The following is a 16,475-nucleotide window of genomic DNA, read 5'->3' as shown; positions in this document are numbered from 1 at the left end:
TCTTGAGATCGATGGCTTAGAAGTCACTCAAGATGTTTTTGCTTTTGGGAAGAACACATTCATGGAGGCAAAGAGAGACTTATGGTTTCTCTTTCCTCCAAGGGTTGTGTGTAAAATCTTAATTGTATATTGGAAAAACATGTACTTAGGTTATTAAAATAATCTAGACAATAATCAGGCCAACCGACCAAGGCCTAAGGCCATTGGCCGGCCAGCAAGCCCACGAAGGGCATTAGACGCGCACACATACTACTAGAAAAATGGTTTATAACGACAAACTTTGTCGTCGTTACAAGTCCAAAAGGTCGTCGTTAAAACCTTTAACGACGAACAAAGTTCGTCGCCAGTTTTGTCGTAATAGCTTCCGACGTTATTAGGATTAACGTCAACGTTCGTCGTGAATTTTACACGAGGAATGGTATTGTTCGTCGTTATTTATCTACGACAAAATGATTGTTCGTCGTTATTTATTAACAACAAAATGATTGTTCATCGTTATTATGTATTCAATAACGTCGAACAAACAACAAATAACAACCAACAAAGTTGACGTAAAAAGAGAATCAAATTGACCCAATAATTTTAATTATTGTCCAACGACGACAAAATATTTCGACGTTAATGTTACTATAAAATAAATATATTTTGTTGCTAATATAAACAATATTTATAACCTGCAATTTATTCAAAATCATAAAAAATTATATAGAATAATACACTAAATTTATAATAAACATAATCAATAAGAAAAGTTTTATAATAAACAATTTCAATATGAGTCTCAAAACAACCAAACCAACCAACCAAACTTGTTCTATACTAAGAGTTAAATCTCAATAATTCCTTGTTTTTAAACAAAAATTAAGAAAATTTCCTCCGAATATCTAAAACTGATGTGTAGCAGCTTCGACCTATTTTTGCATTTCTGATCCAGCTTGTGAAATTGGAGTAGTAACATTAAGTTGAACCAATACATCTTGAAACATTTTCTTTTTAAACTCAACCAAGTTGACACGTTCCTTCATTTCATTGTTCTCAGCTTGTACTTCCTCCATGCGATTTGCAAGAACTTCATTGGTTGGCAACATTCAATTTAGTTTGAAGTTCTACTCTACTAGGTTGTGGTCCCTTTAAATCTTTAAGCTTTATTCCTCCTCCAAAAACTACAACCTGATCTCGAGATTTTGATTTAAAAACCTGTTGTACTACCTAGAAAAACAAAAATAAATTACATTAGTAACATGAAAAATACATTTGCGAATGGTTTGACATATATACGTTTCTATGAGCCAAAGTAGCAAAGTAGCAGTGGCAGAGCACATGAGCCGCTACCATTACCTGACAACATGAGCAGCAGTAGCCGGGCATTAATGATACCTCTAGCTTGTTTAAACACCTAATACCTTATTTAACAATAAGCTGGTAGTGTAGTCAACAGGTTTAACTAGCACCTAACAAGTTTTTAGGGGGTTTGTCTAGTAGTTAGCAAGTTCTTAAGGTGTTTAGAACAGTGATTGCCCCATATTATAAAGCGAAAGCGACTCCGATTCTTCTAGACAACCAAACCAACATATCAGATAGATTTTGAAATTGAAAGTTGGTTAAGGAAATAAGATAAAAGGCCATAAGAATAAAGGTTCATCAACAACATAACTACAGTTTGGCATGTAAAAAAGGGTCAGGGAAGATAAACAATAACTAATTTATTATCATTAAAGAAATTATAAAATCATGTATTCTATGAACATACCTACTTTTGTGTCATCAGGCATCTCAGAGGGAGCTTAGTCCCTTTCTTGTGAGTAAAATCGATTCAGAACACATCAACCAAAGATAAATGTAAAATGTCACCTTGTTTTTAAAGAACCTTTTTCTTCTGGTAGGGTTGCAAATGAGATTAAGACAAGTTTCAGCTAAACCCGAAATTTCCATAAGTAGCACCAAATCAACCTCTCTACTGCTGACCAGAACAAGCCCACCTCAGCTCTGAACCCCCAGACTAGCTGATGTAACACTGCATCAGCACTGCAGTAAAAAATGAAAAATCGAACTCAAAAAACAACCAAACCAGTCAAAAAACCATAGTAGTCTTCCATTACTCTCAAGTCAGAGATACTCTTCGTAGTGTATCATAATTTTTAGCTCACCTCTCATTTTCAGTCATCATGAAATATTAACCAGAGATTTTTGTTTGCTGCAATGACAATTAAAACAAAGATGATTTTAAATAAGTAGCCACCATAATTTATGATATATAATTACCGAGTAACAGTAGTTAAAGTTGGTATGTACCTAGGATTTCAAGTTCCCACAAATAATCTTGCACAAGCCAGTATCATAGCTAGACCATGATGCAATTTTATACACATACCACACACGCTCACTCACCAACCTGAAAACATCAACCTATTAGGATTAATCCAGTAAAAAAGGAAAAATCGAACCAAGTCGTTGGAAAGTTAGCTTTCAGCAGGCACACAAATACAATTTTTGAAGGCTCAACGAGGGAGGGGTATCCAGCTAGATCATGATTAAGAATTCAAGATAGTATGAACAAAGTTTATTACCTTGATTAATGAGTAGATTACTTGTTGAGAGTAGACCATCTGAAATTCTGAATGACTATTGATTATACCACTTAAACTCCATAGGGTGCAGACATACACTAATAAGTGTACTAACTTTCTAAGGCGTGCCCTTTGGCCTCTGGCAATATGAGTTTGAGGAAATTTAATAATTTCTATGAAGGATTTATATGGTTGGGTGAGAGATAATCAACATACTCGACAAATACTTTGCACTATGTTGTTCAAATATAATTATTCTTATGTATTGGATAGTTTTCAGTCTTGCACATAGTGATTTAGCAAGGATAAAATTGATCAAAACTAAATGTGCGATCAGCAAACTCCTAATAACTCTATTATTTGGGATAATGAAGGAAGTGTCAGATAAAAATCGAAACTCTTATTTGGGATTATAAGGAACTGTTCAAGAACCTCAATTTAAGTAGCATGCAACGACTAAGCATTCAAACAACTTAAACCTGAGTAGACTGGAAAATAAAACACCTCGCAAATTCGGCACATAGCTGAAGGAAACAATGACCTTGGTCCAAGTATGCATTTAATGATAAGTCTAATAAATGCAGTTCAGTATTAATTAACAAGTTAATAATTCAGTGAGATCAAGTGAGCTGAATGCCTAGCTAGAGGCCGCTTCAGTTCAAGTGGAATTAATGATATTAATCCACAACTTACTCTTGACTGATCCCGTAGGGTCACACAAATAATACTTAAACGGATCAAGTATTTAATGGCATTAAATACTCCATCTATGGATATTGGGAATCGACGGATCTTGGTTTCAGTGGGAGCTGAGATCGTCAAAGGCAAGTAAATGAATACTCCGGAAACGATGATATTGCCGGAAACGAAAATATGGATCGTATCGGAAATATAAATATTATCCAAGTCGTAGATGTTGCCGGAAACGGAAACATGGTACGTATCGGAAAATATTATCGGAAATGGAAATATTTCCGGAATCGGAAATATTGCCGGAAACGGAAATATTGTCAGAATCGGAAATATTATCGAAATCAGAAAATAATTCCGGAAACGGAAATATTAAATATTTGTTCGAAACAGAAATTAATCCGGAATCGAAAATATTAAATATTGTTCGTATCGGAAATGAATTCCGGAATCGAGAATTTAATCGGAAGTGTATCGTACGAATTTGCATCGGACGAGGCCTGCCAGACGAAGGCCCAGCATGAAGCCGGGCCATCGCCCAGCAAAGCCACACGCATCACACAAAGCCAAGCCTCGCCAGGCCCAGCGCAAGGCCAGGCCCAGCAAGGCCTTGGCGCGCGCGGAGCAATCAAGTGGGCTGCGACATTGGGCTGCGAGCGAGTGCAGACTCGCGTGGGCCGCAAGGCTTTCGCGGGTGGTGCTCGTGCTCGTGCTCGTGTACGGTTGTGTGCAATACCAATCCTAAAGCTATTAGAATTTGTTCTATGATTAAATCCTAATCCTAGTAGATAGATTTTATTTAATAAGAGTCCTAATAGGATTCTAATTAAACTAAATTGGTATTCTAATAGGATTCTAAGTCCTTTTCCATAACTCTATAAATATGTGCCTAGGGTCACAAATTTATACACGTAAGATTCAAGTATTTAAAGGTAAGATTTTCGTAAAAATCAGCCATACACTCTTGCCCTATTAGCCGAAATTTATAGTACCTTAAGGGCGATTCTAGTTGGTCAAGCTTAAGGCGGATCTGGACGTGCCGTGGACTATCTACGGAGGGACGACACTTGGAGTCCTAAAGACTTGTTCTTGTTCGGTTCGGGCGCAGCTAGGGAGGGCACGCTACAAAGTGTATGCATCTGAATTATGCTAAATGATTATGTGTTAATAATATATTTCCTGGCTTTATGGTTTTTTCCGCATGATTTATGTTTATTCATATGTATCATAACCTAACAGTGGTATCACGAGCCTCTTATTATTTTCATATTCTAAATTGCATGAACATGGTTAAATTTTACAAATTTGCAAGGAATTAAAGGGGTGATTAGTTTTCGTAATTAATTGCAAATTGTGTTTATTTAATTATATGTACGCAGTTTTTCGGCAGAATATTCGTATGTAAAAGGCATTCTAAAATTTTGACAAAACTAGTATATTTCGGCCGAACCTAGAATTCCCAAATTCGAAGCCTAACTATGACTTTTCGGAGGTTTAAGTTTTTTCGAACGCAAAAGTTTGTAAATTTAAGATGTTAAATTGAATATTTGCGATTCTTGTTGATAATTCTTGAGTTTTTGATTGACCTACAGTATATGTTTAACAATTATGAATACCTAGACTTGTTAATTATACAACCTAATTTGTAATTATGATTAATTTGTTGAAATTCGAATAATTTTGAATTGATTTGTTTTTCATAATTAATTAATAATTTAATTAGGTATCCATCATTAAAATCCACCATAAAAATTGTTAATTTATGTTAAATTTAAATTTTTATGACCTAGATTTGAATCCATGTTAATCGGAAATTAATTGATTAATAAATTTTCGATTTTTCGCCCTAAAATTATGAAATTAATATGATTTATTAATTTGTCGTTAATTTTAAATTAAAAAATTTTAAATTTTTATGAAAACGCTCATAAATGTTGCACGCACAAAGCAAAGGAATCTACGTGTTACCCTTAAGGGGTGTTGTATAGTGCGGGCACGCGACGACGAGCAAGGGAGCTCGTCTCCCGTGCGGTACGAATGCAACGAGCAGCATAGCATGGCGCGCGCGAAGCAAAATAAGGAGCTGGCCGTGTGTGCTATGCGATGGGCGTGGGCAAGGGGCAAGGCAAGCGAGCAGTCGCGTGTGGGCAGCAAGCGAGCTGCGCCACAACGCGCACTACCTCGCGCCAGCGAGCGCTGGATCGCGTGCAGCGAGCGAGGCCTCGCGAGGGAAAGCAGCAGCAGACGCGACACAACACGAGGCTGCGCGCAGCGTGGCCAGCGATGGCTGCGTGTGCGTGTGGCCTGTGGCTGCGTGTTGCGTGGAGCTATGCGTGCCTTGTGTAGCGACCAGTCGTGCACACGATGGGACTTGGGCGCAAGCTCAAGTGCTCGTCGTGTTACGATTGAATCGTTTTGAATTTTAATTTGAGATTTTCAGTTCGGAAATAATTTTAAAATAATTTTAAAATTAATAATTTAAATTGTTTTGTCGGATTTTAATTTTGAATATTATAATTATTATAAATTTTTATTTATACTAATTATTTTACTAAAATTAAACCTTGAATTAATTTAAATTCATTTAATTCTACTGAAAAATAAATTAAATAAATGGATTCAATTATAATTTTATATGAGATTTAAATTTTAATTAAACTTGTATGTTTTCGGTTAGACTAGAAATACATTTTTATGTTTAATATTAGTAAAGTATATAAAGTTATTGGTTTAAGTGGGAGAAATTGTAGTCATAAACTCTTGATTAGGTCTACAAATCCTTTAAGGTTAAACAACTTGATTAGAATTAATAAGGACTGAATAATTGGTAGATTATTGGTGCCCTTGATTAATTGCTGCAAATATTTATGTGATGCATACAATGTGTTTTTACTAACAAAGTCTATGTGGGCCATTCATGATAATGAATGGGTGAATGGTATATATTGTATATGTACTGTTTTGCAGGTTATGAAGTGACTAGTATGGCCCAAATAGGATAGAAAATGTGGTCTGCGTACCATTAATTTGAATGTAATTGGTCTAACGCACCAAATTTGTTTTTCAATTCAAATATGGTATGCTTACCATCAAATAGTTGTAATTAGTTTAATCATAGCTGATCCTTTTTGAAGAAAATGGCGCCTCCCACGGTGAAATTCAAGACGAAGTTTCCAACCATTTTCAAGACGGACTTTGAAGTTGAAGCTTCAAGATGAAGTCGGGCCATACTAGATCACATTTATCTTATGCATGCTTTAAGTTATTTATTGCTTTTAAATATGTCTTAAATATGCATGAGATTGAAGCTTGATTATGTTGCATGATTAAGGATTTTAGTTCACTTAAAATCTAACCAACATAGTAAGAGCCTTAAGTTCCAAACTTAAAAATTGAGTTAAAATGTGCCATGCCAAAATAACACTTACTTGGATAACCTTTACATCAATCTAGTAATAGATTATGCTCAGCGAGGTGTTACTTATTGATCATAAAGGGGTAATGTACACAAATAATTGTGAGTACATGTTAGTTTTGGTGAAACTCAACGATATAAGTAAGGAGTCCTTTTATGTCGTGGCAAAATCGATAGGTTTACCTAATAAGTTCTTAGACGTACCTATCAACCAAGAGTAGTTTCTAGACTATTAGCAAAAGGCTTTTGTTTACCTAAAATATTTTAGAATTGAGTCTAAATACATAATGTGCTTAATTCTTCAACGGGTTTAAGGATCTTGGAATCATTTTATTCACACCTTCCGGAACACATAACTTGAATAAAATGCTTCATGAACATTAAATTATGCATGTATGCTAGAATTTAAGTTTATTAAGAGAAACTGTGAATGATTATTTATTTGTTTATTCTTTTTCAATTGTAGTTTTAATTATGGCAAACAACAATTCATTCAACATTCGATCAATTCTCGAAAAGGAGAAGTTGAACGGGAAAAACTTCCTTGACTGGCAAAGGAACTTGCAAATAGTTCTTATGCAGGAAGAAAAGGAGTATGTCCTGGAGGAGGCGATGCCCGAAGCCGGAGGCGAAGGGGTCACTCAGGCAGCCCTCAATCGTTGGATTGATGCCAACAAGGATGTGAAATGTCTAATGCTTGCAACCATGAGTTCAGATCTACAGAAAACGTTCATCAACTCAGATGCTTTCACGATCATCAGTGAGTTAAAGAACATGTTTCAAGATCTGGCTCGTGTCGAAAGATTCGAGACTCATAGGCAAATTCTTGAGACCAAGCTTAAGAAAGGCGAGCCCGTAAGTCCACATGTTCTCAAAATGATTGGACTCATTAAGAATATAAGTTGGCTGGATCAGCAATTCTCTCAGGAAATGGATGTAGACACCATCCTCCATTCTCTTCATAACGGGTATGATCAGTTCAAGCTGAACTACAGTATGAATAGTCTGGACAAAACGCTCATTGAGCTTCACGAAATGCTGAAGACCGCTGAAAAGGCGCTCAAAAGTGATAAGCAAGATGTGCTTATGGTGCGTGGGGGCAAGTTCAAGAAATCTGGAAAGAAGAGGAATGCTAAGAAAGGTGGCCAGAAGGCCAGCCCAACTAAGCAAACTGGCGCCAAGTCTAAAAAGAGGAAGGTCAGTCAACCCACTTCTGAATCTGAATGCTTCTATTGCAAGAAGAAGGGGCATTGGAAGAGAGATTGCTTGAAGCTAAAGGAAGATCAGAAGAACGGAACAGTCGTTCCATCTTCAGGTATTTTCGTTATAGACTGTATACTTGCTAATTCAACTTCTTGGGTATTAGATACAGGTTGTGGCTCACACTTATGTCCAATCCACAGGGACTAAGAAGGAGTAGAAGTTTAAGCAAGGGTGAAGTCGACCTACGAGTGGGAAATGGAGCACGGATTGCTGCATTAGCTGTAGGAACTTATTATTTGTCGTTGCCCTCTGGGCTAGTATTGGAACTGGAAGAGTGTTTCCATGTTCCAAGTCTTACTAAAAACATCATTTCTGTTTCTTGCTTTGATGCTAAGGGATTTTCCTTTTTAATAAAAGACAATAATGGTTCGTTTTATTTTAAAGAGATGTTTTATGGATCTGCTAGATTAGTCAATGGACTTTATTTATTAGATCACGACAAACAAGTTTATAACATAAATACCAAAAAGGCCAAAAAGGATGATTCAGATCTCACCTATCTGTGGCATTGTCGATTAGGCCATATTAACTTGAAACTCATGGAAAGACTTCAAAAGGAAGGAATTCTAGAACCATTTAACTTAGAGGATTATGGTAAGTGCGAATCATGTTTACTTGGCAAAATGACAAAGCAACCTTTCTCTAAAGTTGGAGAAAGAGCAACTAAACTATTGGGTTTAATCCATACAGATGTATGTGGACCAATGAGTACAAATGCTAGGGGTGGTTTCAGCTACTTTATCACTTTCACTGATGACTTCAGTAGATATGGTTATGTCTACCTAATGAAGCATAAGTCTGAATCCTTTGACAAATTCAAGGAATTTCAGAGTGAAGTACAGAATCAATTAGGCAAGAAGATTAAGGCATTGCGGTCTGATAGAGGCGGTGAATAACTGAGCTATGAATTTGATGACCATCTGAAAGAATGTGGAATTCTATCAGAATTGACTCCTCCTGGAACACCACAATGGAACGGTGTGTCGGAACGGAGGAACAAAACCTTGCTAGACATGGTTAGATCAATGATGGGTCAGGCCGAACTTCCAATAGAATTTTGGGGACATGCACTAAATACAGCTGCACTCACTATAAATAGAGCTCCGTCTAAAGCTGTTGAAAAGACTCCATATGAGTTATGGTTTGGAAAGCCTCCAAATGTGTCTTTTCTTAAGATTTGGGGATGTGAAGTATACGCTAAACGATTAATTTCAGACAAACTTCATCCAAAATCTGACAAATGTATCCTTGTGGGCTAACCAAAGGAAACAAAGGGGTATTACTTCTACAATACATCTGAGAACAAGGTGTTTGTTGCTCGAGATGGTATCTTTTTGGAAAAGAATCACATTTCCAAAATGACAAGTGGGAGAAAAGTAGACCTCGAAGAAATTCGAGTCGAACAACAAACTCTAGAGAATGCTCAAGATGACATTCAGGATGAAACTCAGAGATCTTTAGAAGTATCTGGTGAGAATCATGGTCAATCTAGAAATGTAACCCCGCGTAGATCGCAGAGATATAGATCTCAACCGGAAAGGTACTTAGGTATTTTGACGAACGAGAGCTATGACGTTCTATTACTTGAAAGTGATGAACCTGCGACTTACAAACAAGCTATGACGAGCCCTAGCTCTAAGAAATGGCATGAAGCCATGCAATCTGAATTAAACTCCATGTCTGAAAACCAAGTATGGGATTTGGTCGATTTGCCAGATGGCTACCAAGCCATAGGAAGCAAATGGGTTTTCAAACTGAAAAAGGACAAGGATGGGAAACTTGAAGTTTTCAAAGCTAGATTGGTTGCAAAAGGTTACAGGCAAGTCCACGGTGTGGATTACGATGAAACCTTTTCACCAGTTGCAATGCTAAAGTCTATTCGGATAATGTTAGCAATCGCTGCATATTACGATTACGAAATATGGCAGATGGATGTCAAAACCGCTTTCTTAAACGGCGTTTTAACAGAAACTGTGTTTTTGACACAGCCTGAGGGTTTTGAGGATCCAAAGAATGCTGAAAAGGTATGCAAGCTAAAGAAATCAATCTACGGATTGAAGCAGGCATCAAGGAGCTGGAATATACATTTTGATGAAGCAGTCAGTGACTTTGGTTTCATCAAGAACGCAGACGAATCTTGTGTATACAAGAAGGTCAGTGGGAGCAAAATTGCTTTTCTAGTACTATATGTCGACGACATATTACTTATCGGAAATGACATTCCTATGTTGAACTCTGTCAAGATTTGGCTTGGGAAATGTTTTTCGATGAAGAATCTAGGAGAACCACAGTACATATTGGACATCAAGATTTACAGAGATAGATCTAAAAAGATGACTGGACTTAGTCAAAGCACTTATATCAATAAGGTGCTTAAAAGGTTCAAGATGGCAGACTCCAAGCGAGGCTACCTACCCATGTCTCATGGAATGACTCTAAGCAAGACTCAGTGCCCAAAAACACTTGATGAGCGTAGACGAATGAGTGGGATTCCATATGCATCATTGATTAGTTCAATAATGTATGTTATGATATGTACACGCCCGGATGTTGCGTACGCACTCAATGCTACGAGCAGATACCAGTCAGACCCAGGAGAGCACATTGGACTGCTGCCAAGAATATTCTGAAGTACCTGAAAAGGCACAAAGATGAATTCCTGGTCTATGGTGGAGATGATGAAATTGTTAAAGGCTATACGGACGCAAGTTTCCAAACCGACAAAGATGATTTCAGATCACAGTCTGGGTTTGTCTTCTACCTCAACGGAGGTGCAGTAAGCTGGAAAAGTGCTAAGCAAAGCACCATTGCGGATTCTACAATTGAAGCGGAGTACATTGTTGCACATGAAGCAGCAAAGGAAGCTATATAGCTAAGGAAGTTCATGTTAGGTTATGATACATATGACAATTCATAAATCATGCGGAAAAACCATTTAGCCAGGAATACATATTATTTACACATAATCATATAGCATAGTTTAGATGCATACTCTTTGTTGCGTGCCTTCCCTAGCTGCGCCCGAACCGAACAAGAACAAGTCTTTAGGACTCCAAGTGTCGTCCCTCCGTAGATAGTCCACAGCACGTCCGGATCCGCCTTAAGATTGACCAACTAGAATCGCCCTTAAGGTACTAAAGATTTTCGGCACTCTTAGGTAAGAAATGTGTCTGAATTTTCTCTCAAAAACTCACTTTGAATACTTGAATAATCTATTAAAATATGTGACCCTAGGCACTTATTTATAGAGTTATGGAAAGGGTTTTGGAATCCTATTAGGATACTAATTTATTTAATTATAACCCTACTAGGACTCTAATTAAATAATCATTATCTAATAGTTTTAGGATTTAATCACACTTCGAATTCTGATTGCTTCAGGATTCCCGTACAAGCAATGCACGAGCACCGTACACCCGCGCAAGCCTTGCGGCCCACGCTAGGCGCACAACGCTCGGCCCACTGCTGTGCTCCGCGCGCGCGCCCAAGGCCTTGGCTGGGCCTGGCCTTGCGCTGGGCCTGGTCGAGGCTTTGGCGTGCGCTGGTGTGCGTTGGCTCGCTGGGCGACGGCCTGGCTTCGTGTTGGGCCTTCGTCTAGCGGGCCTCGTCCGATGCTAATTCGTACGATACGCTTCCGATTAAATTCCCGATTCCGGAATTCATTTCCGATACGAACAATATTTAATATTTCCGATTCCGGAATTAATTTCCGTTTCGAATTAATATTTCTGTTTCCGGAATTATTTTCCGATTCCGATAATATTTCCGATTCTGACATTATTTCCGTTTCCGGCAATATTTCCGATTCTGGCAATATTTCCATTTCCGATAATATTTTCCGATACGTACCATGTTTCCGTTTCCGGCAACATCTACGACTTGGATAATATTTATATTTCCGATACGATCCATATTTCCGTTTTCGGCAATATCATCGTTTCCGGAGTATTCATTTCTTGCCTGTGACGATCTCAGCTCCCACTGAAACCAAGATCCGTCGATTCCGAATATCCATAGATGGAGTATCTAATGCCATTAAATACTTGATCCGTTTACGTACTATTTGTGTGACCCTACAGGTTCAGTCAAGAGTAAGCTGTGGATTAATATCATTAATTCCACTTGAACTGAAGCGACCTCTAGCTAGGCATTCAGCTCACTTGATCTCACTGAATTATTAACTTGTTAATTAATACTGAACCGCATTTATTAGACTTAACATAGAATGCATACTTGGACCAAGGGCATTATTTCCTTCAGTCTCCCACTTGTCCTTAGGGACAAGTGTGCATTTCCTAATTCCTTTGTCGCTCGATGCTTGCTCTTGAACATAAGGTAAGAGTTGTCATCCTTATTATGTCCAGAGGTGTTTCTCGGTTTCAGAGTTCAACTGATCAATTAAACAGATAATCATAGCCTATGATTCATCCGAGCACGGCCATGCATTTCACAGTTTCTAGCTCTCCGAGTGGCCTTGTACAACTTTTAAGCATCTCATCCCGATTTATGGGAGGACAATCCCAATCTTGCGATCTTGAGATTAGACTTCGTTTGATAGGTGATTACCTGAGCGTTGCCTTTATAGCCTCCTTTTACGGTGCGACGGTTGGTCAACGTCAAAGCAACCAGTTCTCAAACAAGTAATCTCAAATCACTCAGGTATTGAGGATTTAGTGTCTAATAATTTTAATGAAATTTACTTATGACAGATTTTCATCTCTTACAGTAAAGTCTCATAGGTCTTGTCCGATACTAGTCTTCCCAAAGTAAGTATCTACGCAAATGATTATGACATTGCCATGTCCACATAGTTCAAGAAACAGAACTACTAGTCATCTTGCATTCTAATCGTCTAACGTTTTCTATGCGTCCAATTTTATAGAAAACTCCGACTAGGGACCATTTTCAACCTTTGACATTCAAGTTCACTTGATAGACATTTCTTAGTCACAGGACTGGTCCTGACAGTCTATCTTGAATATATCCTCAAATTGAAGGGACTCATCATTTAATAAACCACAAATTAAATGGAAAAATGAATTCTTTTCATTTATTGTGAATGATTAACCAATAATGTTTTACAAAGATTTAAACTCTAAAACTTTAAAACATTAAACAGAGACATCAAAGTTATTCTCCAATATGCTTGATTCCCATAGCTGCAGTGTGCGAGTTGTGCTTCGCCTGCGGCAGAGGTTTAGTCAATGGATCTGATATGTTGTCATCAGTTCCAATTTTGCTTATCTCGACTTCTTTTCTTTCAACGAACTCTCGTAGAAGGTGAAATCTACGAAGTACATGCTTGACTCTCTGATGGTGTCTAGGCTCCTTTGCCTGTGCAATAGCTCCGTTATTGTCACAATACAGGGCTATTGGTCCTTTAATGGAGGGGACTACACCAAGTTCTCCTATGAACTTCCTTAGCCATATAGCTTCTTTTGCTGCTTCATGTGCAGCAATGTACTCCGCTTCAGTTGTAGAATCCGCAATGGTGCTTTGCTTAGCACTTTTCCAGCTTACTGCTCCTCCGTTGAGGCAGAAGACAAACCCAGACTGTGATCTGAAATCATCTTTGTCGGTTTGGAAACTTGCGTCCGTATAGCCTTTAACAATTAATTCATCATCTCCACCATAGACCAGGAAGTCATCTTTGTGCCTTTTCAGGTACTTCAGAATGTTCTTGGCAGCAGTCCAATGCGCCTCTCCTGGGTCTGACTGGTATCTGCTCGTAGCACTGAGTGCGTACGCAACATCCGGGCGTGTACATATCATAGCATACATTATTGAACCAATCAATGATGCATATGGAATCCCATTCATTCGTCTACGCTCATCAAGTGTTTTTGGGCACTGAGTCTTGCTTAGAGTCATTCCATGAGACATGGGTAGGTAGCCTCGCTTGGAGTCTGCCATCTTGAACCTATCAAGCACCTTATTGATATAAGTGCTTTGACTAAGTCCAATCATCCTTTTAGATCTATCTCTGTAAATCTTGATGCCCAATATGTACTGTGCTTCTCCTAGATCCTTCATCGAAAAAAATTTCCCAAGCCAAATCTTGACAGAGTTTAACATAGGAATGTCATTTCCGATAAGTAATATGTCGTCGACATATAATACTAGGAAAGCAATTTCGCTCCCACTGACCTTCTTGTATACACAAGATTCGTCTGCGTTCTTGATGAAACCAAAGTCACTGACTGCTTCATCAAAACGTATATTCCAGCTCCTGGATGCCTGCTTCAATCCGTAGATTGACTTCTTTAGCTTGCATACCTTTTTAGCATTCTTTGGATCCTCAAAACCTTCAGGTTGTGTCATAAACACAGTTTCTGTTAAAACGCCGTTTAAGAAAGTAGTTTTGACATCCATCTGCCATATTTCGTAATCGTAATATGCAGCGATTGCTAACATTATCCGAATAGACTTTAGCATTGCAACTGGTGAAAAGATTTCATCGTAATCCACACCGTGGACTTACCTGTAACCTTTTGCAACCAATCTAGCTTTGAAAACTTCAAGTTTCCCATCCTTGTCCTTTTTCAGTTTGAAAACCCATTTGCTTCCAATGGCTTGGTAGCCATCTGGGAAATCAACCAAATCCCATACTTGGTTTTCAGACATGGAGTCTAATTCAGATTGCATGGCTTCTTGCCATTGCTTGGAGCTAGGGCTCGTCATAGCTTGTTTGTAAGTCGCAGGTTCATCACTTTCAAGTAATAGAACATCATAGCTCTCGTTCGTCAAAATACCTAAGTACCTTTCCGGTTGAGATCTATATCTTTGCGATCTACGCGGGGTAACATTTCTAGATTGACCATGATTCTCACCAGATTCTTCTAAAGATCTCTGAGTTTCATCCTGAATGTCATCTTGAGCATTCTCTAGAGTTTGTTGTTCGACTCGAATTTCTTCGAGGTCTACTTTTCTCCCACTTGTCATTTTGGAAATGTGATTTTTCTCCAAAAAGACACCATCTCGAGCAACAAACACCTTCTTCTCAGATGTATTGTAGAAGTAATACCCCTTTGTTTCCTTTGGATAGCCCACAAGGATACATTTGTCAGATTTTGGATGAATTTTGTCTGAAATTAATCGTTTGACGTATACTTCACATCCCCAAATCTTAAGAAAAGACACATTTGGAGGCTTTCCAAACCATAATTCGTATGGAGTCTTTTCGACAGCTTTAGACGGAGCTCTATTTATAGTGAGTGCAGCTGTATTTAGTGCATGTCCCCAAAATTCTAATGGAAGTTCGGCCTGACCCATCATTGACCTGACCATGTCTAGCAAGGTTCTGTTCCTCCGTTCCGACACACCGTTCCATTGTGGTGTTCCAGGAGGAGTCAATTCTGATAGAATTCCACATTCTTTCAGATGGTCATCAAATTCATAGCTCAGATATTCACCGCCTCTATCAGACCGCAGTGCCTCAATCTTCTTGCCTAATTGATTCTCTACTTCACTCTGAAATTCCTTGAATTTGTCAAAGGATTCAGACTTATGCTTCATTAGGTAGACATAACCATATCTACTGAAGTCATCAGTGAAAGTGATAAAGTAGCTGAAACCACCTCTAGCATTTGTACTCATTGGTCCACATACATCTGTATGGATTAAACCCAATAGTTCATTTGCTCTTTCTCCAACTTTAGAGAAAGGTTGCTTTGTCATTTTTCCAAGTAAACATGATTCGCATTTACCATAATCCTCTAAGTCAAATGGTTCTAGAATTCCTTCCTTTTGAAGTCTTTCTAAGCGTTTCAAGTTTATATGGCCTAATCGACAATGCCACAGATAGGTGAGATCTGAATCATCCTTTTTGGCCTTTTTGGTATTTATGTTATATACTTGTTTGTCGTGATCTAATAAATAAAGTCCATTGACTAATCTAGCAGATCCATAAAACATCTCTTTAAAATAAAACGAACAACTATTGTCTTTTATTAAAAAAGAAAATCCCTTAGCATCTAAGCAAGAAACTGAAATGATGTTTTTAGTAAGACTTGGAACATGGAAACATTCTTCCAGTTCCAAAACTAGCCCAGAGGGCAACGACAAATAGTAAGTTCCTACAGCTAATGCAGCAATCCGTGCTCCATTTCCTACTCGTAGGTCGACTTCACCCTTGCTTAACTTTCTACTTCTTCTTAGTCCCTGTGGATTGGAACATAAGTGTGAGCCACAACCTGTATCTAATACCCAAGAAGTTGAATTAGTAAGTATACAGTCTATAACGAAAATACCTGAAGATGGAACGACTGTTCCGTTCTTCTGATCTTCCTTTAGCTTTGGACATTCTCTTTTGTAATGGCCTATTCCATCACAATAAAGACAGCTTGATGTGGACTTGTCCTGCTTTGATTTAGCATTGCCCTTGGACTTTCCACCTTTCTTGAACGGTCTCCTTCTAGCCTTGAGTAAATCTTTGGCTTCACAGTCCAGTATTATTTCAGCCTTTCTGACAAGGTGAACAAATTCTGCAACTGTTTCTTCTCTTGGTTCACTTAGGTATAGTTGCTTGAAGCGACCAAACC

This window comes from Spinacia oleracea, chromosome 4 (genome assembly GCF_020520425.1).
Source record: "Spinacia oleracea cultivar Varoflay chromosome 4, BTI_SOV_V1, whole genome shotgun sequence".
Taxonomy (NCBI): domain Eukaryota; kingdom Viridiplantae; phylum Streptophyta; class Magnoliopsida; order Caryophyllales; family Amaranthaceae; genus Spinacia; species Spinacia oleracea.
The sequence above is the reverse complement of the archived record's forward strand: the minus strand, read 5'-3'. Positions refer to the sequence as shown.